The 10,949-nt window shown below is 38.2% G+C and overlaps 1 long non-coding RNA gene across 5 annotated transcripts in view; it reads left to right on the top strand.

The window, feature by feature from the left end:
• Positions 1 to 465: 465 nt before the first annotated feature.
• The window catches only part of LOC309625496, a 764,549-nt gene continuing 754,065 nt past the window's right edge, over positions 466 to 10,949 (top strand). For all 5 annotated transcript variants that reach the window (XR_014242525.1, XR_014242526.1, XR_014242527.1 and 2 more), the window contains exon 1: positions 466 to 10,097. This is a non-coding gene — a long non-coding RNA (uncharacterized lncRNA). The remainder of the gene's footprint in view (positions 10,098 to 10,949) is intronic.

Below are 10,949 nucleotides of genomic sequence, written 5' to 3'. Positions count from 1 at the left end.
TCAAGACTTGCTAAGTTCTCAAAAAGATCCCTGAACATGACTAGCAGCTTCGATAGTTTTTCATCTTATTGATGTTGCTTTACTAGCTTTCAAACTATTAAAATTCTGTATTATTTCTGTTCAAGCTGAAGTATTCCAACAGAGTGGATCATGAGGGTTCCAGTCTTGAGATGGGGCTGCAATATGAATGGCACATCTATGGTAGAATCTTTTTTATTTTTCATTTTTAAATGTGTTATCTCACCTTTTTCAGAACAGGCGTTCTCTTCAGCAATTCTGGGATATGATCAGATAGTGTATATGTGTATATATAAGTATGTTTATATATACAGACAAATATATGTAATAGAGAGTCAATTTGGCAAGTAATTTTTATTTGTGTGATATTGGTGTCCTACTTTCTAAAGAATATAACCTAGTCCTTTAAGAAAAACATTTTACAGTCACACAGGGTTTGTTGGAATTGGATTCTTAATGAGGCATTGTAACTTGGGTAATAAACCAGAGTCAGGGACTCTGAGTTCTACCCTATTATTGAGCTGTTAAAAATTTGGACAAGTCTCTTGTCCTTTCTATGCTTAAATGTCTTCATTAAGGATGGAGTTAATAATATTTAGCCCTGTTTACATCATGTGGCGATTGCAAAAGATCAATGATAAATGTGATAATACTTTGAGATCATAGGGGGAGAATTATAATTAAATAAGATATTATAGTTTTGTGAACAAACTCTTTAAAAAATTCCAGATTTCTTTCTTTTTTTCTGCACATTTGATTCAACTCAGGAAAAGAAGGGAAACATATATTTATTGCTCACCTATTATGTGTCAGGCATTTGTGCTTAATTCACTATGTACATTACAATTGAACATACATCCAAAATATGTTTTTCTTGGTATTAACAGTCTTTCCTTGAGTGAGAGACCATTTGTAAAATCCCCAATTGACTAGTAGTAAAATCCCTAGTTGATTATCCTAAATATCTTCAGTCGCAAAGTAGAATATATGCAAGAAAAAAAGTATGGTTGGCATGGTGGATTTAACACTTCCCCGATTTATTGTATTATCAACCTTTTAAAATAGGAACCCGTTTTCCTTTTAGAGCGGAAATTTGTGCTAGAGAGGACAAGAAACATCTTCTGTTATATCCTGATTGATCGGGCCTCGTTCAAAAGCCACACTCAGCCGTTCAGATGGGAAAGGATGTGAAATGTAAGGTGTGGCAGGTCTGCTGAGCATCTGCTTTTTGATAGTATTGCTGATGCTCAAAAGCTTATTGATCTCCATCAAAGGAAATGAGTTAGCAGGCTTCAGGATGCTTTCTACGTTTACTGCTCTTCCACTATCATTCTCGCATGAATTCCAAGAGCAGAGCTTAATAAGGCCATGTGCATTGTCACTGGGGTTATAATTTTGAATGCACATTGGAATTTAAGTGACACTAAAAATGCCCAATTTAGCAGGAGCGTGTTTGAATGCCCTGGAGACTAATTTTGCTGGTGAGTATAAGGTAAACTAACTCACTTTTGAGATTCCAATTCCTTTAGAGACTCACATAATTGGCACCCAAATAGCTTGAAACAGTGAATGAATCTACTAATATGCAACTAATTTACCCCATGAATCCTAATCCCCAGAGTACAAAAACACTATGCAAACTACAAAACCAAGAGGCAGACCTGCTTGATCTCTTCCCTGAATGAATATTCCTCCCAAAGCCACAACACAAGTCAGATAGCTCTTTTCTCCAAGTAGCTATTGTAAGAGTAGATGTTAACCTCTTAGGAGAATTAGCATGTTAGAGATGGAAGGAGCCTTAGAGATTGGGCATCAGGTAAGAACTGGGGATCAGCAGTGAATCATGCAACTTTACATGTTGCTGGTTAGTGGTGGAGCCTGAGTGTCCTGAAACTTCCAAGTCTACTGATTTTTTGACTACACAAAAATTTATCTTGTTGGTATATATGTATTTTTTCCTCATGAAAGAACATTAAAGTATATTTTATAAATTCTCACGTTAGTGGAAACCAACTAGGGAAAGAAAGAATTCCCAAAGGTTTAGCCTAATGTTTTTTCCGTTTGTCAATTTGTGACCTTTACATTTAAAATATTTTTCAGTGAGAGGAATAATTAATATCTTCCCAGCACCCTCAGGGAGTGGAGCCCCAGAGTCATGTTTATACTATAAGACTCTGCCCTTCTGTATTTCCACTGACTTAATCAGAAAGAGAGAGTTCACCCATGTTGGGCCAATCTGATTGTCTCCTGGGATTTGCAATTGAGCTTTTGGTCAGACTCTGCTGATTGAGAGGTGTAAGGAGAAGCAAAGAAAGTGCTGAGAGGTAAGATGGAGGCAAAGCCTCAGAAAGGCAGAGATGAGAAACCGTGGGGAGAATGGGAAAAAGAAAAAGAGAAGGAGAAGAGAGAAGGAAGATGGAGAGAGGTGGGGAGGGACAGAGAGGAGGAGGAAGAGAGAGAGAGAGAAAAAAAAAACAGGGAATCGAATCACTGACTTAGTTCCTGAGAATTTTCTGGTGTCTGACACTAGTCCTTATAAGGCCTTTTCTCCCTACATTTGGGGTCCATAAGATAGTCTTATAATAACTCCCTCTTCCCCTTTTAATTAAGGTGGTTCAAACGGACTTCTGTTATTTGCAGCCAATGAGACTTGTGCTTTAAGATATTTGTTAAATCCCTATTAGACAGCTCAAGGTTACAGTTTTTGAGTGCCAGAATTTCAATTGAATTCCACTCTGAGGCTTTGGTCAACATTTGGGCTTCTAAAAAATGACTACAGCTTTTCTTGGTGAAAGGGCATTAGATCCACCCTCTAGATCTCAGGCTGGAATTTTAATGACTAGAATCATTAACATTCAGCTTTTCTGTCGTGCATCTCATGAAAAATCTGATTTGTCTTTTAGACTATTATCTTTTCACTCTAAGGAAGGTTATTTTTTAGTCGCATTCTACATGATCCCAGTCAAATTGTGCTAAACCAAAGTATTTGTTTAGTAACGTCTTTGGAATAGGTCCCTTATAGGAGTGGTGTTTGCTTTTGTAATAACAGTGTCATTTTGAGTTTTTGTGATAGCAAAGATACTTGGAGATTGGTTCAGGTGATGATGGGTAGACCAAGACTGAGAGTGGAGTTCAATATCTTCAGTGGAATCAGAGGGGTTCCAGGAATGGGTAATTTTGAGGTGTTGTAGGGAAAGTAAAGTGGCCATTCAAAATGAAAGCAAAGCATCTGTGATATTGTGGGCTCTAAAAAAATATTTGTGGGTGGATATTTCCTTGTTTTATGAGGCTACCCTCATTATGTTTTCCATGTTGGTTTCCAAGATTTCCATCAGAAAAACAGAGCTGCCTATTCTAGGTCAGGTAAACTATGTCCTGTCCACAAGGGCAAAATGAAGGTTGTTGGTTCCTAGCATTCCATACTTAAAATATCAGTCTGTGGAGAGGAGCTGATGGAAGCTAGCATTCCTCTGGGTTTCAAGAGTCAATACCATTAAAAATAAAGAGGTGATAGAATGCATAGTTTTCCTCTCTTGCCTTACTTTGGCAGACCTGGCCTATTAAGTGGAATTTCAAGTGACCTAATCACTTGAAAAAGATTTTAGCAAGTCTTTAGCAAAGTTTTGAGTAGGGGAGAAAGTCCAGTGTTTAGGTGAGATATGCACCCATCGGTATGACGTATTTGGGAGAAACCCAGGAAGGCTCCCTTATCCCAAAATATCTTCTGTACCAGCAACATACCTGTAGCTCCATAATTAGAGATTCAGTTTTGTTTTAAAGAATTGCCCCATTAACACATAAATAGCCCTGGGAAGTTAACTATGAAATTAATATCTAGCTAACCCAGTGACTCTCAAGAGAAGTCATTCAAGGACTATGGGGGCTCTTTCAAACCACATGCTTCATCTTCCTTAAAATTCTGATGTAGTCCCTCGCCTCTCCCCTTTTCCCCACTATATCACATGTCAAAATTCCCAGGTGTGTTTAGGGGTTGAGAAGTACTGACGTAACACTCAGTGTGACTTTCTGGAATCTCTTTCTTCAGTTACAACTACATAAGACTAGAATATTAGGAGATTAAACATTGGGATGGGGAAGGGAGGAAGAAGGTAAAATTTTGATGCCAGGAGGAGGAAAGGAATAGTTTTGAAGATGCTTTATGGTGGGCAGGCATGTGTGGGTGCTACAGGCGAGTTCCTGAACCGTCTGATATCAGTTTTGAAGACTGCAGGGAACAGACGTGGAGGTTCAGATTTCTCCCAGCAGTTGGTGAATGGGAGAGGTTTAGAAACAGGAGAGTAGTAAGATCTGAAGATTCGTTTAGGGTACATAACAATTTTGCCTGGGGTTCTTCCTGCTTCTAGGTGAATGGGAAGGACAGCCTATTTGAATGCTGACACAGATTTGTTCTGCTCTTGAAAATTACTTTCCTTCCTGGATACTAACAGGGCATGCTGATCTCTCTAGAGGGAGCAAGCTGGACCCTCTTAGGGAAACGGTTTTGATATTTGCTAATTGAATTCATCCATGTAAACCAAATTGTATTTCTCAGTATCTTCTTGAATCTGGCCACACTGCTGCTGCATGTGAGCGTGGGGAACCTTGGACTTGCCTGTTCAACGGATTTGAGAAGATCCTGTGTTGCAAAGACTGGTGTTACCACAAAGATGGTCCTATCTTAAACACATGTATTTTCTGGAGCAGGACTTCGAAGAAGCTTCAGAAAGCAGTGAGCTTGAGAGGATCCACAGAGTCAACGAACAGTGTTCAAATAGTCACTTAATGACTACTAAACTAATGGAAACTAACAACAATTTATCTACAGTGGTTTTTAATTCCAGCTGATCATCAGAATCAACTTAAAAATATAAAAGTATAAAAAGAAAGAATGCCTATGGTAAACAAAGTTATAAAAGGCTATAAATATATAAAGTAAATGTCCCCCTCCTCTCACCCATCCCAAGTATCTTGATCCCTAGATGTAACTATTGTTTACTGCTCCTTCAGAAATTTTCTGTTTATGGACAGGATAGATAGATAGTAGATAGATAAACTTTTTACTATATATATAAATGATATCATGTCCTTCATAGTATTCTGCACCTTATTTTTCACTTTAGCAATGAGTATGCATAGATCTATTATATCTTTTTAACATCTCATAGTCTGAATTGAGGAAAGCTCATATGGCTTTGATTATCTTTTCATGCTGGAGTTGTGTGGGAGAGACAAAGGCCTATAGGCCACGGTTCTCTAACTTTACCTGAGGGCTTTTAAAACAAAGATTGCTGGTCATACCCTCTACACTCCACCCAAAGATTCTGATTCAGAAACCTCTCAATGGAGAAATCTTTCATAAGAAATGTACCTTTTTATTTTATGCTTGTTTCCTATGATGCTTTACAAACCAGATGAAATTGCACCGGGCAGTTACAGCTATTTGTTTTTCCCGTGGTGGAACACAGGAACACAGGCTCTGAATGTGGTCCTTCTTGTATTTTCCCTTTTGTACAGTTGGTTCCAAACAAGGGAAGATTTACTGAATGGTGAGGAAGTGGGTGAGGACTCTTCAAACTTCCTCCTTGTACATGCTCCCAACCTCTTTCTGTGTTCTTTTGCAGTGCTTGGAGTAGTTTCTCCATGTGACTGGCACTTTACTGCTTGCCTTCTTCTTACCTATCCCCATCCTCACTGCCAACCTCTTCCTTCTTCTCACTTGAAGAGAGCACTCTTAAATAGTTGAACCCTGTAGTCCACCAGGAAATGGACTGAGATATGCTGTTAGAGAGACTGCTTTATAGGCTCTTTCAGTCCGGAGGGATTAAACAGGATGACCTCACTGAAAAAGAAACCACACTTAATAGCTTTAAATGAGACTGCTCGTAACTGGGTCACCCTGAGACACTGCACACACTTCTTATGTCAAGTGAATGTGGTGGGTTGGCCTACATGGGTTGTCAGTGAGATACTTTAACTGCCTTTATCTTTCAGAGATGAACCAACACCTTAACTTTTAAGCAGAATGAGGAAATATGTAATAGGTTGTCTGATATCCAGTCCCAAATCTTGAATCCTATTGCTGGGACATCTGGGGAAACTGACAATCTTTCTCTGCCTCTCTTGGCAAGGGAAATGAGAAATGTGTGGAACACAGTTCTTCTGAATAGACACTCCATCCATCGTTCAACTACGTTTATACTGATTTAGGGATATCAGCTGAATACGGTGTGAATGAAAAATGTTGCCTGCCGTATCAGTTATCAAAGGGTGTTGCATCCATCAAACCACTATAGCCGCCCGACAGGGCACCCTGAGGGAACTCAGGATGGGAAAGAACAGGATACTGGCCCTAAATAGCTAGGGTATATACCAAAGGAGTGATTTCAGTCAGTACAGACTCTTGCATCTTCTCATACATAGAAAAGCACTAAATTCCTTAACTTGAGATATCTGGTTTTCTTTAATTAATCTTTCGATGTTCTGACTACCTGGTCTTTGTTGCAAAACTCCTATATATCCTGGCTCCTCCCTTACCTCTTCGGAGCAGTCCCTCAGAGATATTTAAGAGACTGCAACCCATCTTGAAGCCCTCAGAAAGTCTGCCGAATAAAATATAATTCTAAACTATTAGGTTGTGCTTTTTTTTTTTTTTCAGTAGACAACACTATAAAGTAACAGAGAAGAACATGTCCTTTAAGTCAGAAAGACCATATCTCCACTCCCAGCTTTACTCTCAGGGTTGTTGGCGGGGGCAATGAATAATAACTTTATACAAGAACTTATCATAGTACTTGGGCAATAGAAATACTTAATATATTTTAATTTTTTGTTAGTTTTTACCCTGAAATGGAAACTGCCTCTGTTAATAGTCAACATAAAGAACTCTGGGGCATGTCCCAAAATATGTGGTCCAAATTTTAACTAAACCAAGACTTCTAGAAGTAGTTTTTCCCTAATCTTTTTGCCTCCGTGAGTGATACTAACTTTCAGTAGCTTACTCTCTCTGTTTTCTAAAGGGGAAATAGATTTTGCCAACATTAGTAAGTCTTCATTATTAATAGTCATTGCTTGGAGCTTTCCCCCTGGCCAAATCACTGACTCAATGCTTCTTGTTTTAGAAAAAGGAAGTAGCTGAAAGGCACCTGCTAATGAGACTAAAGCAACACAGTGTATGTGTATGTATGTGCTCGAGAGCTAAATCCCATCCTTGAAGTGGGTATGAAAACCCTCATATAGAAAGATGAGACTCACTGTGTTTTAATTTTCTTAAAATGTTTAACTTTTATTTTCTCTTAGCTATGCTTTTTTACTATTGCCTTTAAGAAGTATCTGGTAAACAAATGAACTGTTACTATAATTAAAAGATTTATTTCCCATAGGTTCCTTGATAATCAAAATTATTTAAATTGGAATAGTCATCAATTTAGTCATGAAGTTCTGCAGTGTTACATCAAGTTATGTATTGAAGAGATGGAAAGAGAATGTTGTAAGATGAGTGCATGGTGTGTTTCGCTTCAATGCAGACCTGTTTCTGAGTACAGCCTTTTCTAATCCAGCAGGGCAAGGCCTGTAGCCTTAAAGAAAGGCTTCAAACAAGGCAGGTTGCTTCACTCTTTTATTTATTTAATCGAACCTATAATTACAACACACTTATTAGATGCCGGCTATGTGCCAGACCTTGTGCTAGAAGGTGGGGATATAAACTAGGGAAAACCTGACATAAGGAGGTAGGATAAATTCTACATTAAAGGTAAGAACAGAGAACTGTAGGAATGGAGGAAGCAATGACTAATTGCCTGTGGTCAAGGAAGGCTTAAGCGGAGGAACTAACTCCACCCCACACCAAAACAACACACTTTGTGGTATGACACCAACCAGTTCCTATATTCTGATTCCTGACTGACCCAACTTTTGCTTCTGATCATTTTCTTTGGTTGGTCAGTCCACCTGAAGACTCTATTCTATTCATATTTGATTCTTCTGTATATTCCTAGAATCTAGGCCAGGATTACGTGCTGGACACATAATAGGTCCCCAGTCAATGTTAGCTGAAATGACTAAGGCTCATGGCTTCAGTAAGCTTCCAATCTCATTCCTTTATGTATAGGCTAGACCTTCCTTTTTGTATTTAATCCCATGTTTCTCCTCAGTTTTAACATTATAGTAAATTATTTGTTGGAAATTTTTGTTCTCCACTTCCAGGCAGAGTCCTATACGTAATCAGTGAATCCTGGGCTCCTGCTGCTCTGTCGTCTCCTCCTGATACCTGGCACACTGCTAAAGCCTCTTCATTGCCCTGAGTCTGTGGGTTTAATCCCTTAGGATGACAAGTTGGTCCTTGGATATCCTTATAATTTCCAGGGATTCTCAGACTACTTCTAAATCAGATAATCTACTTACTCTAGGGTGATGGTCCAAAGACACACTGAATTTTAGGGCCGTGGACTTCTTTTTTTTTTTTTTTTTAGGTTGTGAATTTTTTTTTTTCCACACTGTATTTTATTTTTACAAGAGATAAATAGACTGACACCAAGCATTGTACATGGATGACCACAACAAAAGCAACAATGATTGCAATTACCAAACATGAAACACACTCATACTATGTCATAATATTGCTGAATTGGGCGATTGGGATTGACATGTAGACACTGATGTATATAAAATTGATGACTAATAAGAACCTGCAGTATAAAAAAACAAACAAACAAAACAACTAATACTAAACTTTCATTGGGTTATTTGTATGGAAATATGTTAATATAAATGTTTCAGACATTACATGAAATTTCTAAAAATCTTATATGTTCTGGTATAATGTTATAAGTCATAATCCTAGTTATTACTTTAAAATGTATATCTCAGAAATAACTAATTTTCTTGTCAACTGCATTATTATGAACTTTTTCATCAAATCTTTAACCGAGGGCCATGGACTTCTAATCCTTTATTTCGGGACATTGCCTAGGTGGAGTTTCAAGGAATACTGAATCTGATCGCATTGCTTTATGAGCTAATCCCCTTATATTGCTCTAGACCAGAGCATGGATATTTCTTCTGAACCCCAATCTAGCCTAAGAATGGGATTCTCTATTTAAATACCAAAATTGAAGGCATATGCCAGGCTAAAGGGGATTAAGTTCCTTAAAGGAGTAAAATGGATCACTGATGTGGTCAGGGCTTACTGAACACAGGTTATCATGCACTGTGCTATTTTCTAATCTTCTATCTCCTTTACTCCTGGCTAAGACTAGCAGTTTCCTCAAGAAGTATTTGATAGGGAACATTTCTCATTAGGACCAAAAGTCCAGTATGAAAGCCCTAATATTCTAATATTGTCCATTTTTCCTGAGCATTCCATATGTTTACCATTCTTTCTCAAGTTTTCTTTTCTGCCCACTATATCGTACGTTCCTTGAGGGCAGGGCCTTGGTGACTGCTGTATCCCCAGCCTCAAGGAAAGAAGCAGATATACATATGTGCTCAATAAACACTTGTGGATTGTATGTCTGATTGCCAAGTTGCTGAACTTGGAAATCTCAAACTCTTTATTTCTTCAAAGATAACTCATACATCCTGAATAGATGGTGATGGTGATGATGATGATGAAGATAGCTATCATTTACTAAGTTAAAGTAGTTTACTAATTTTTTGCAGCATTAAAAAAGGAATAGCGCCCAATGAGTTATGAATCTTGGTATCTACAACTTGTACAGTATACTCCTACAATGACTCTGAAGTTGACAATGTGACTTGCTTTGCCCAATAGGACATCAGCAAACATGACGCAAGAAGAGGCTTGATAAAGCATTTATGCACTGAGCCTTACCCTCTTGGAATACTGCTGCTGGTGAACAAGCCCAGGCTAATCTCCTTTAGGATGCAATACCATACGGAGGGAGGCAGCACTTGGAGACAGACCATCCCAGCCATTCTGGCCTTTCCAATTAACCCACCTAAGTCTCTAGACATTTGAGTGAGGCCATCCAGGACCAGCCAGCCCCAGCCAACATGTTAACTGATGTAAATGCATGAATGAGCCCAGCCATTGCTCTATGGAGAGGAAAAAAACTACCCAGGTGAGTCCAGCCCAAACTGCCAATCCACAGAATCATGAGCAAACAAACAAACTTTAATCCACTAAGTCTTGGAGTGATTTGCTATACAACAATAAGTAATTGATACAGTTACTATGAGACACTGAGATGATGAATGTATTGTCTTAGTTCACTCACAGGATAACTCTCTACCTTATTATTATCTCTACCTTATAGATAAGGAACCTGACATTTAGAGAGGTTAAATGACTTGCCTAAGCTGACATAGCTAGTAATGAGGGAGCACAGATGCAAACCCAGGTCGGCCTGATTATAGAGTCTAGTTCTTAACCTTTGCCCTGTATTGCTTTAGCGATGACCTTTGTCAATCTGGCCACATCTAAGGTCTATCTCCTCCTGCTTCCTTAAATAGACCTATCCTCCACTTGGCTCCTTGTGGGGCTTTTGCTTGCTTCAAGAAAAGATTATCAATCTTTGATACTTGAGATATTTTCATATGAAGAGAAAACTGAGATGAAGTGTTTGGGCAATTTATCTTACAAATGATCCCAGGATATTGCAGAGAGTACAAAGAGTTTAGACTTCTATTAATTTTGCAGTCGTTTTCTTTTATTGTTTTTAGCAGTTATAGAGTACTGTTAAATACCAGAAGCAAATAGAATATTGTAAAATAAATGGAATTATGCCAATACAAGTGACAGATTTAGCAAAATATTAAATATTTCTGTCTTAATGCTTTCAATGAAACTAATATTCGTAACATAAATTGTGGTCTAAAAATTATGCAGTCTTCCAACACTTTTTTGCTATCAAAATCTTAGAGGATGTAAAGAAGCTAGGATTGTTCATCTTTCTGAAATGCATTGGAGGAGG

Source organism: Balaenoptera borealis, assembly GCF_965194805.1.
Source record: "Balaenoptera borealis genome assembly, chromosome: 3".
Lineage (NCBI taxonomy): Eukaryota > Metazoa > Chordata > Mammalia > Artiodactyla > Balaenopteridae > Balaenoptera > Balaenoptera borealis.
Note: the sequence above shows the minus strand (reverse complement) of the source record. Positions and strands in the feature narration are given on the sequence as shown.